Source organism: Nycticebus coucang, chromosome 17, assembly GCF_027406575.1.
Source record: "Nycticebus coucang isolate mNycCou1 chromosome 17, mNycCou1.pri, whole genome shotgun sequence".
NCBI classification, from domain to species: Eukaryota; Metazoa; Chordata; class Mammalia; order Primates; family Lorisidae; genus Nycticebus; species Nycticebus coucang.
Genome location: NC_069796.1, coordinates 21,086,018 through 21,099,174, shown reverse-complemented (window position 1 = coordinate 21,099,174; position 13,157 = coordinate 21,086,018).

Sequence of the window (13,157 nt, the reverse complement as noted above, 5' to 3'; positions counted from 1 at the left end):
AGCATGACAATTTTAGAGAGTTCCTGTAAGCTTTATCAAGAAAATGTGACCCCTAAAAGAAGTTCATTCATTAGCTATGACAGATGTGAAAAAGGCCCATAAATAACATTGGCAACCTTAAAGCAACACTGGCAGATAATCTCTGAAATAGTACTGTGTGTTGTATCCAAATAGAGCAGTGGTTCTCAACCTTCCTAATGCTGTGGCCCTTTAATACAGTTCCTGTGGGCAGCGACCCACAGGTTGAGAACCGCTGAAATAGAATCTACTCATGGTGCTCAGAAAGCGCCTACTAGGATTAGGCCCATATATGTGATGTGGTTTGAACTCCACTCACCTTTTGTTTTAAGGAAGATTGTTTCTGAAATGGAATTTTTTAAATGTTGCTTATGAACTTGATGAAATTGAATTTTGTTGTGTGATATTGCATGCCCACAGAAGAATTGATGTAAACTATGAGGCATAGTATTACACTAGCATGGCTGCTACTCAACTGAAGACCAGGACAGTTACTCTTCTTACTACTTGGCTCTGCTCCCATTCACACCCCCCACCAGTACTACACTCCATACCCTAGCAACTACATACCTTTCCTTTTTGTATAATTTTGAACTTTATAGAAATAGTATCATTGAGAGAGAAAAGGGGGGAAGGGAGTGGGGGTCTCAGTGTGTGACAGACCTTTTGGGGGCAGGACATAAGTTTAAGAGGGACTTTACCTAACAAATGCAATCAGTGTAACCTGGTTTCTTGTACCCTCAGTGAATCCCCAACAAATGGAGGGCAGCGCCTGTGGCTCAGTGAGTAGGACACCAGCCCCATATACCGAGGGTGGCAGATTCGAACCCGGCTTCAGCTAAATTGCAACAAAAAAATAGCTGGGCGTTTTGGCGGACGCCTAGAGTCCCAGCTACTTGGGAGGCCGAGGCAAGAGAATTGCCTAAGCCCAGGAAGTTGCTGTGAACTGTGATGCCACAGCACTTTACTGAGGGCAATAAGGTGAGACTCTGTCTCTAAAAAAAAAAAAAAAAAGAAAGAAAAGAAATAGTATCATTATATGTATGATATATATGTGTGTATGTATGTGTATATATATTTTTCTATGACTTGTTTTCACTGCTTTATAGTAGTCAATTGTATGAAAATACCACAATTTATTTGTTCAATTTTCCATCAGCCGACACTGGAAGTACTTTCAGTTTTTGTTATTACAAATAGTACTGCTAAGATGGTTCTGGCACAGTTCTTGTAGTGTGCAAAGGCAACATGTGCCTCTCATACATGCCTGGGAGCAGACTCTGGGTCATACAGATTGGAATGACATGAAAGTCATGCCAAGTTATTTTATAAAAGGCTACTTTAACCAGGTGTTGTGGCTAGTGCCTATAGTCACAGCTACTTGGGAGGCTGAGACAGGAGGATTGCTTGAGCCCAAGAGTATGAGGTTTCTGTAAGCTATCACACAATAGCCCTGCAGCTTGGGTAACAGAGTGAGACCTTATCTCAACAAACAAAACAAACAATACAAAAGCGGTTCTATCAATATCCCCCCTCCAACTGTGATAATATTATCACATTATTATCTGATAATAATGTGTAGTTGCTGTGGTAGCCTGCGCCACACCTAGTTTGGAAGAGCTTCTCTCTTTCTTTTTTTTTTATTGTTGGGGATTCATTGAGGGTACAAGAAACCAGGTTACACTGATTGCATCTGTTAGGTAAAGTCCCTCTTACAATCGTCCCCAATGGTATGGCACGGACCAAGGCCCCCTGCCCCTCCCTCCTTCTCTCTCTCTGCTCTAGAAGAGCTTTTCTTTTAAACTTTACTCAGATTCTATGGCTAAGAGAAAAAATGAAAACTTCTGTGTGGTGCTTCTTCCTATAATACGTGTGTAGAGGGAAGAAGCCTTTAAGAGGAAGGAAAAGCCACTAGCCCCTATAGACTCCAGCAATTACCAAGAAGGCAAGGCCTTTAGATATCCAGATACTTGAGAAGACCCTAACATCCTCCACTCAGTGTCTGAGGCCAGAAATCATGCGTGATTCATTGAGAACTAAATGGACGCCCACTAGAGCTGTGGTAGGCACCACAGTCTTCTTTCTCAGATAAAACCAGGTCTTTAACCTGGGACCACTTAATGCCATCCATCAAAGTCATACTTGTTCTACCTTATATTTACCCTGCTTAAATAAGTATGTCCAGAACCAGATCTCTAAATGTGTCTAGGTGTCTAAGTTCTTTTTATACAATCTTTATTCCTTGAGCACATCTATAGAGCTGTATCTTCTCAATACACAAGTCCAGATGCTTGTGTTTAATCTGGTCAAAACCTCTTGGGACAGAGCTGATACTTTCATTGAAATTGAATTCATTTATGCCCATGTGAAACATGGCAAATAGCAACCAGTAATAAATTTTTCTGTCCTAAACTGAATGAAAATAGGTTTCCATAATTGAATCTCTTTGACGTTTCTCACATTTGCATCCTGGGGAAAATGGAAAGATTTATTATAGGTGAGATATGAATCGCTCATCTGTAAAAAATATTTTAATAACAGAGGTTTCTACAATGACTGGGAAGGATAGGGAAATAAGAATAGGCTTGTCAGCCTTCCTTTATAATGAATTTAATTAAGGAATGGTAGAACATCGGTTTTGTGTAAAGATGGTATTTGTGGACATTTAAAGGAATCTGTAGGAAAGGACTGAGCCCTTAGACTCAAGAGTCTGAATCATACTTGTTTTCCCATGAAGGGTGCATTTTATGTGAATAAAATCCAAAATCTCAAAAAAAAAAAGAATCCAAAATCTCTCCACGTCCTTTGAAAATCTATCAGGAGGTTTTGTATGAACTCAAGGACTGAAGTTTGCAGTTGTGACTCTAACCCTCATGACTGTTTAGCTGGAGTATTTGGTATATCTGTCATTATTTTTCATAATTCTTGTGTATGGTAATAAATGTTTGTAGAAATATAAATGAATGTAGCTGATTACTCCATCTTTATCCTGCCAACACCATGACTTATGACATAAAGTTAAAGAAAAAGTGCCAAAATGTCTGCAGAATTTTCTACATAATCCTTTCTAGGATTGTGCATATCTAATTTATAATAATAATGGAAAAAATAACAAGGGACATTTATTTAGTGTCTATGAATGTTCCAGGTACTGGAGTAGACCGCCCTTATTACATCTTTATCATGAGCTTACAATGTAAGTATCAGTGTATCCATTATACAGATGAGTAAATTGACATGTGAGGGAAAAACAACAGAGCATCTATGAAATCCAGACCCAGTTAACCGGGTTGTACTGCCTTTCGTGCAAAAACATTGAGGATAGAATTTAAAAAGTAATTTTGAAATAATTTAATATTTACATTTGCTTTTGATTCAAAGCAAAGACTAGCTCAGAGATTTTCTATGTTACACAGAGGTTTTGGAAGTTCAGTCAGTCATCCTGAAATAAACAGACATCAGAAATAAATGTTAAACTTTCTATATTGCCAGAAATATATAGAAAAACTCTGCTTGGGACAGTAGTATGGTATAAGTGTGTGCTGGTGCAAACCATATTGTCTGCCCAAGACATCCTGAAATATGTTTAAATGATTTAGTGCATGATTGAGCTGGAAGGGAACAGTGTTGTTTGGCTGACCACTGGCAGCACTCTGTATGGACCTGAAGACTTTGCGCAGGACAGGGACTTAGCAAACCCATGGAGCTGGCTCTCTCCTAGTCAAGGATTCATACCCAGCCCTGAACTTGTGACATTTTCTCTTACTGAGACCAAGACAATAAAAACACAACTGCCCACAGTTCTCCTTTCACTAGCCATCTTTAACATTCTTTCATTTCCCCCCCCCTATTTAAACATAGCTAACATCTTCTTGGTTTAGCTGACCTCATGTAGTTTTTCCGCATTGGTTTGGGTGTGTCTTTTTTGAGACATGGCTGATTTCTGTTGGGATTATAAGCAGCTGGAAGTTCTGTGCTGTTCAGCTCTGCCAAGTAGCATCCCCTAAAGATAATGGCCCAGCACCACGATTACTCCAAGAGGTTCAGCAGACCCTGTCACCTTTGCCCTGTGAGATTACGTATCCTAACATGCAACACCTTTGCACCCTCCCTCCTCCAAGTGGGTTTCATGCCTCCTATCTGGGACCAGTAAATGGCAAAATAAAGGACAGATACAGGGCAACTCTAGACTGCAGCAAAATTTAGCTTGCTATCTTGAAAATAGTCATACTATTTTGGGATTTTACAGTAAACAAAATCTAGACAGCAGACCAGAGGGGCCATTTATGAGTTATAAAATTGCCTGGGTAAGATAAGGCAACTCATAAATGATTCAGTGAAGCTCACAGGATAAATCTTATTTCTCATACACACGAATCCAAGGAAGATTCTGGTATGTTCCTAGCCATTGATAATGTAAGAGAGGAACACATGTCACATTAAGAACCTGACGTGGCATTAGAGTGCTATAAAATGTTCAATTAAACATGGCAACTGCAGGACAAATGGTACCCAGGATACAGTTCTTTGTTTGCCTTTAAGAACTTTAATGTGTCTTATTTATTGAGGGCAGAGAACATAAGGAGAGTAAAGTGACAGCCTCTGACCCATCTGAAAATATTTGTGTTGGTGTCAAGACAAATAATAAATGGGGCTGCCTTGGGAACTTCGCCTTTTCGTAAGATGGACAGAGTTGCGTTTGGTGGATTGCACCTTATGGAATTGGGGCTGACTTAAGGAAAACTGATCCAGCATCTGTCTTCTTTCAAGCAGAGTGTCAAGAGCAGAAAAGGACTGGGGGAGGGGGGAAGTGGAGGAGGGGTGGAGGGAGAACAGGAGGCAAGTGAGGGGGGAGGAGGAGAGAGAAGCGAGCAGGGACAGTTTGCATGTTTTAAACCCTCAAGATAAGCTGTCGCTTAGAACCTTGACGGCTCCAGAACTTGACACATGCGTTTGCTCTCTGGGGGACCCTTCTTGCTGCTCTGTGGGCACATCATAGCCACTGAGCTGTGACGCCCCGGCACTGGCCTGACCTGACATAATGGGCAGCTATTTACTGCAAACAAGATAGATGGAAGAACATAGGCTTAAATGATGCTCTGGTGTAAGCAGGAGTCCACTGGGATCCCTGGCAAACCAGTCAATCTTCTGGGTGTTTTTTTTTTTTTTACCCCTCCTCTCTCCATCCTCTTCTTCTGGGTTGGGACTATTTATTTCTCTCCCTCAGGACTCAAGCACAGACGTCTGACTTGTAGCAATGCTCCTCTTCCTTCCAACCCCCTCCGCTTCCCACTCAGGATCAATAGAGCGCGTGAAAGAAGTAATTGCATGACAAGAAAGAAAAAAGAAAACTAAGTTTGGATCCTACCACTTCCAGAACGACTGTTTCTGAGCTTGTTTTTATTGGTTACTTAAAAAAGAAGAAGAAGAAGAAAAAAAAAGAACAACCCCAGGAGGCTTCCTGGTTCCGCTGTCAGATCGCTTCAATGAGAAACCCAATCAGACTTGATTTGTGAAGAGTGTCAACAGCTGTTGTAAATCATGTACACATCCTGGCTATTACGGGAGGACATTGCCTTGCAACCTGACGGCTCCTCGTGCGCGTTTCTGAGGCTGGTGGGTGTTTATTTTTCCTTCGTCTAAGAACGCACATTTGCACTCTCCATTTTCTGGTCAAGGGAAACTATGAAAGTGGGAAGCCTTGGGTAGCAACTGTGAGTGAACCCCCCGCAGAGGGGATTTGCAGTTGGTGCCTCTGTCCTCCAGACCTAAGCCCATCACAGTAGAGAAAATTATTGACAGAGTCTTTCTTCCATGGTTTTTCAAAGAGCCTGAGGCGTTTTTATTTTCATCACTGCATTTATTTCCTATTAACTGAGGTAAGAGAGGCAGGTATACAAAAAGAAATGCAAGGTTCACTTGTCAAGGTCATGGCTTCAAGAAGGAGCACAAAGGTCTCTAAATTTTCTGACTTCCAAGTTGGTTCCTTTCTCCCTTAGATGTAAAAAGGAGAAAGCAAATTCTTTTCTGAAATCTTATAAAGATGTAAATGGCACAAGTGAGATTAGAAAGGTAGTCTGCTCTCAGCCTCCAGAAACTCAATGCACACCCCGTCTATGAATTTCCTTGTACGTAATATAAGAAGCTCGAAATGAGAGGCTCTGTATCTTGGATGTCTGACATGAGTGGAAGGCAGATTCCTATTGCAAACCAATACCGGTTTGGTTTTTGGGAGTAAAGCCTATGTTAGCTGTAGAGGAGAGAGACATTCTCTGTTATTATCAGACTGCAATGGCTTTGCTGAACCTTTGTACTGTGTTGACTATAAGGCTGTACCTAGACTTCAAACAAGCTCATAAACCAAGAAAATCATAACTCTGCCACTTCTCCTTGTTCATACTTTTAGATGCTTTTCTAAAACGTTCCTGTCACTTAATAATTATTTGGAGTAAAGTGGAACATGAGTGAAACAGACATTTGAAATCCAGAGATGACCTCTACTCCTCAATATAGGTGATCTTTCCAACTCATCTTTCCCCAGAACTATTAACTGGCAGTGAAATGATTTTGCCTCAGTAAAATCTACTGTCCCTTCTCCTGCGAGCATCAGTGCAGTCTTGAGGCAAGGATCAAACAAGTTCTTAATTTTCTTTTCTTCCATTTTTTCCTCCCCTTTTGGAAATTTCTCTATGTCTGATAGCTTCTTGTGACCTTCAGCTGAGCTCTCAGAAGGCTGACCATGACCATGGCTTTGCTGATGGAAGTCCAAGAGCCAATTCTGGTTCTTTTTTTAGTCTGCCAGAAATAATCTCATGTTCTGGACTATGTTCATATTTTCAAATAAATTATTTCCAAGACTCTTATTCTCGTATCAGCTCTGAGAAATTCCACTCTGGGCCATGAGAGTGATCTGTCAGCAGACTGGTCCGTGTCCATTTTCACAGCTACAGTTTTACCCTGGAGAAACAAAATAAAGATGACAATGTTTGGGCAGGCACCCTCTGTTCAGGAATAAAAAAATTAGGGGTTTTATTATCCCCATGCATAACAAACACTTGCTAAACAGTTATATTTTTAATTAGAATGGTAACTCTGTGAAGAACGTGGTATGTGTTGCCTAGAAAGGTCCAGTTGTAGGCCATCTCTACAAATCCACAATCCTTCCTCAACCCTGCAGGCGATGAGAACAGAACATACGACACTAAGTATCAGTATCAACAGCTGGTAGACGAAGCAGGACTCCTGAGTTTATGTGCCATTCTGCCTTCATATTATTCTCAATATCTGTGTGATTTATTTCATAGACTATATACACTGAAATAAGAAATGAGCAAGGTTCGAAGGTAGAATATTGGGTCTACAGTGCTCTCCGGATGTACAGGGACGTGCCCTGTGTGTTATCAGCTTCCCACGCTCACCTTCCCTACCACCTTGCATTCTTTGATATACAAAGGACTACATGCTTTAAAATGTAATTGATGTTTTTCCATTTGATGTAAAGCAGCGTTTCTCAACCTGCACATCACTGATATTTTAAGCCAAATAATTCTTTACAATTTTTAAACATTATTATGGATATATAATAGTTGTTTATATTTATAAGGTACATGTGATGTTTTGATACAGGCATACAATGTGTGCTAATCAAATCAGGGATTGCCATCACCTCAGGCATTTATCATTTCTTTGTGTTGGGAACATTTCAATTCCACTCTTTCAGTTATTTTCAAGTGTACTATAACTTCTTATTGATTATTATCACTTTGTTGAACTATTGAATATTTGTTCATTCTTCCTAACTATCTAACTATAGTTTTGCATCCATTAACCATCCCCACTTTATCCCTAACACCTGCTACCCTTCCCAATCTCTGATAACCAGCATTCTACTCTCTGTCTTCATGAGACCAATTGCTTTAATTTTTAGCTCCCAAATATGAGTGAGAACAAGTGAGATTTCTCTTTCTGTGCTTGGCTTATTTCACTTAGCATAATGTTCCCCAGTTCCATCCACGTTGCTGCAAATAACAGATTTCATTCTTTTTTGTTCCAGAACAATATTCCATGGTGTATATGTGCCATATTTTCTTTATTCATTCACCCATTGAGGAACACTTAGATTGATTTTGAATCTTGACTATTGTGGATAAACGTAGGAGTGTAGATATCTTTTTGAGATACTGATTTCCTTTTGGATATATACCTAGCAATGGGGTTGCTGAGCCATGTGGTAATTTAATTTTTAGTTTTGGGAGGAACCTGTTCCGCATAGTGGCTGTACTAATTTATAATCCTGCAAACAGCATACGAGGGTTTGCTGTCCTCCCCATCCTCACCAACATTCAATACTGCCTTTTTGATCAAAGCCATTTTAATTGGGGTGAGATGATATCTCATTATAGTTTTGATGTACATTTCTCTGATGACTAATGATGTTGATTTTTTTTGTTTTTTCAGTTTTTGGCTGGGGCTGGGTTTGAACCCACCACCTCTGGCATATGGGTTAGGCGCCCTACTCCTTTGAGCCACAGGTGCTGCCCTGATGTTGAATATTTTTTCATAAACTTGCTCAAGTCAGAGAATTCTTTGATTTGTTATTGTAGAGGGCTGTCCTGCACATTGTAGGGTATTTAGAAGCACATCTGGCTTTCATTCATTAGATGCCAGTAGAACATCTCCCTTCAATCTTCCCTACTACCCCCACCTCCACCTCCTGCCAATCGTAATGACCAAAAATGTCTCCAGACATTGCCAAATAGCCCTTAAGGGGAAAAATCACCTGAGTTTGAGAATCTCTAAGGTCAGGTAATACATGACATTCACTTTAAGCTTCCCTCTACCCAGCAGACTGGTGTTCTGGGTCACCTTCACAGAGAAATTCTAAAGCCACTATGTCAGCTGTGACAGTGCACAGCTTGGATCTCCCTCCAGACAGAATCTATTGGGAGGAGTCTCCAGCTGCCAGCAGCAGTCATGCTGAGGCTATCCCTTCCCCAGGCTGCTCCTAGCTGATGACTCAGTGCACCAGGGGACTGGAGCTGAACACTTCTGCCAATACGGGACGCATTAAACAATGCTCCTGTTTGGTTGGCTCTACCATCTTTAGAGCCGCACTGCCTGCTGAGGCTCTGTGTACCCAGCCTACCATCTTTAGAGCCGCACTGCCTGCTGAGGCTCTGTGTACCCAGCCTACCATCTTTAGAGCCGCACTGCCTGCTGAGGCTCTGTGTACCCAGTCTACCGTCTTTAGAGCCGCGCTGCCTGCTGAGGCTCTGTGTACCCGGCCTACAGTCTTTAGAGCCGCGCTGCCTGCTGAGGCTCTGTGTACCTGGCCCTCCTTCCTTCTCGCTCTTCTTCCCCAGGTGTCAGACCTGCATCATGGTCTGAAGATCTTGTAGCTTTCATCTGCTTTCTCTCCTTTCTGTGTTTCATAGATATTTCTTCAATAAATCTATTAAGTCTCTTGAATTTCTTTTGTTTGTTTGTTTGTTGCAGTTTGGCCAGGGCCGGGTTTGAACCGGCCACCCTCGTAGGCCAGTGCCCTACTCACTGAGCCATGGGTGCCACCCAAGTCGCTGGTGTTTCTAATATTGTCTTGGCTCTGCTTCCTGGATTACCCAATATGCTGCATCGGCCCTGTCCCCCGCTGTTCCTTCTCCTTCTGTATTGCCTCTAATCTATAATGTATAGTTCCGTAAAAAGAACTAGACTAAGTTGGGCACATGATATGGGTTAAGGGCAGCAAATGAGGCACTTCCTGGCTCTGCCTTCAAGGCCTTCTCTTAACCTCATGCAGGTGGTGCAGAACTGGCAGGGTACATAGATGCCATGCTGTTTGTGAGCAGGAGGGAGGAGGAAAGGAAGGTGAGAGGGCCCCCAAGTAGCAGATGCAAGGTAGTCAGGTGAGGATCGCTTTGGTGTAATATGTCTATAATATTTTGTTTTATATTATCTAAGTTTTGTCAAGTATGGGCGTGGATTAAGAACAAAAATGTCTTCATGCAATTTCCTGCATTCTAATGTTTCAGTTTGGAAAAGCAACTTACCTTTTAAAAGGATTCACTGAGGCAATTTTTTTTTTTTCCTATTGAAAGATCAAGGGAAGGAAGGGTAAAACAAATAAAAAGAGTTTCAGGGAAGCGGAAGAGAGAAGTGAGGCAGCTGGCCTTTGGCTCTCTTTCCCTCAGTTGTGAATTATGCCCCCAAGATCCCTTTGAGTTGGAATGTAGCCATTATAAACAGGAAGGAAGGTTGTTGATATGATCAGTATAAAGCCTATTTGTGAAACAATAAGCCATTACTTGGAGAGAAGAATTGACTATTTGATGCAGGCCCTACATTCTTCACCTATTTAACAAACATTTGAGAGCTGCTGACGGAGGAAGGAAACAGAGACTGTCCTCCAGGGACTTAAAGTCTAATGGAGAATAAAAGCAAATGAAAAGGAAACTATAATCTACTTTGATAGGTGATCCTTCAGGGAGCTATAGGAGATCCAGGAAAGAAATCCTTACAATTGGACAATGGGAAGCTGCAGGGTCAAAATGGGAAAGGGAAGAGATTTTGAAGTAGAGGAAACAGCAGGCATGGGGGACTGTAGCTGAGAGTTCATGTGGGGAACGTAAAATGGTTACCAGGGCCCGGTATGTGTGGTGAGTCAGATGGGGAGGAGGGGCCGCAGAGGAGAGCAGCATGAAGTTTGGACTTTATTCTGATGCAATGGAGGAAGAAGGAAAACTTGGGTTTGTAAAGCCTACTCTATTTGTAAGGAGAGAAAGTGGTGGAGGGGGCGGTAATGGAGCCAGGATGGCCTTGTCGGGGAATGTTACCATAATCCAGGTAAGAGACCACAGTGCCCATATCAGGTGTGTCTGTGACAGGGACATGGGTTTCACCACTGGGAGAAATTGTGGAAAATTTTGGTTATAAGGCGATCAGGAGAAGACGATCTGTGGGTTTCTGGCTTTGGCAAAGGAGATTGAGAACACGAGAGGAAGTGCGATTCTGAGAAGGCAACGTGAGTTAAGTTTGTGCCAGGTCAGGTTCAGGGGTCTGGGGGACAACCACGCATATCTGGAACCTGGTAGAGAGACATGGCAGGGGATTTGGGCTTGTGAGACAGCAGGGGAAACAGGGCTGGTGGCTGAGGTGCAGACTGTGGAGAGAAGCTACTCGGGGAGAGGGTGTGGACTGAGGGGATGAGCAGGCTGGGCGGCGCCCACCCCACGGCAGCACCGAGGGTCAGGAAAATCGGGGCTTGCGCAGGAGGCCCGGAGAAGCAGGTGGAGAGGAGAGAGGAAATTGTAGGGGCCTCAGGGAGGCCGGGTGAGAAGAGACTGAAGAGAGGCCTTTAACGGAGCAGCAGCGACTCAGCGGCTTCCCTGAGAACTGGGTGGTGGGCAGCAGAGCCCCAGGGCGGCAGAGCCACCCTGGGCTGAGGAAGTACGAGGACAGTGAGGGGCAGTGAAAGTCAAAGGAGAGAGGGGAGAGTGACACCCGAGAAGTGTTTTCTTAAGAGCAGCGAATTGAGTACATTTAAACACAGAGGAAAATGAGTCAGGACCGAGGAGGGGCTTAAAGGCATGGGGAGAAAATACCCAGACATTTGGGGTGGGTGAAAACTTCAAATCAAACCATGTCACTCTTCAAATTAAAAACAAAACACCCCCCCTCAAACATCTGCCAGTAGCTTTTATTTATGTGTAAACTATGACCCTAAACTCCTTAAGTGGCCCACATGCTGCCGTTCCGCTCTGTCCCCAGCCTGGCTCCCTGTTCTTATTTCCTACCACCGTCTGCCCTTTGCCCACAGGGATTTAGCAACCCTGTTGCTTGATGGTCCCCAAATACTCTGAAATAGTACCCACAACTGTGTCTTTGAAAAGTGGTTCCTTCTTTGTAAGATGGGCTTTTCACTGCTGTTTGCATAGCTGGTCCCGTCACATGGGTCTCAGATGAAATGTTACGTCCTCAGTGAAGACTTTCCTGACACACAACTCAAACTGCCTCTAGTTAGTGTCCAACCCATCACCCACTTTGATTTCCATCATAGCCTGTTTGGTTGATTTTGGGGGGTATCCGTGTCTCCCCTTTAGAGTGACTCCTAACGGGGAGGGACCATGTGTGTCTTGGTCAGCATTGCATTTCCGCTGTCTACAACTTTGCCTGAAAAAAAATGGGGCAGAAACTGGACACCAGACTTCTGGGAGAGAGAGCTGACGAGAGAGCAGCAGAATTGCCAGGCAGGCCTAGGACCTGGTCAGGTGTGGAAATGTCGGATATAAAGAAGAACTCTTCTGGAGGACTGGCCTTCCAAGGCCAGGTCAGTAGCCTTAGAAGACAGCAAGAACCTGGCTGCCACACAAATGAAAAGTCTGTGTTTTCCCAGAACAAGTGATGGAAGGACAGCAGGGTGAGGGAGTTGACACTCTTGCCAAGAGTGTGTTTGAGGTGACAGGCTGAGAACTTGAAGGTGAAAGTGGGGGCTCAGTGCGTTGGAATTCTCCATGAGTTTGGGTGATATGGGAGCAACTGATGAGAGAAGCAATAGGAGGAAGGTTTGGATCAGAAAAGAAAGGGCGAGAGTTTGATTTCAGAGGTGCAGAGGTGCTGGCTGATGATACAGTCCGGGCTGTGGCCAGGGATGCAGATGTCAGAATAGAGTGGGCCATGGGAAGTCAGGTCCTTGGAGATAAGGAAGTGAAGGAGCCACCAGACCAAGAAGTGGGAAGGTCTGTTTTCCTAGACACTAATATCACTTGGACTGGTGACTGGGAGCGGAGTGGAGAGGGCGAAGCTAAGCTAGACACTAACTCTCAGAAGACTGAGGCAAGGGATGGTAGGTCAGCAGGAGAAAGCAGAAGGAAGGGTGCAGGGCCGTATGCCCACACTGCCCTAGCAAGGATGCAAGGCTTTTATGAGAGGGAGCAAAGACTAAGAAGTGAAGACGATGCCCTCCCACCTCCTGGCCCAGAGGTTCATGGGGGTGGGGAAATAGGTGACCTTTCCTTGGGGCCACAAGCCCAGGGAAAAGCTGGACTTCTGCCAGATCAGCGGGCACAGGACATAGAGGGAAGTGAGTAGAGATCTAGGAGCTCTTTGTGAACCAGGACAGGGGTTTCTGAGATTCCATAACAAGG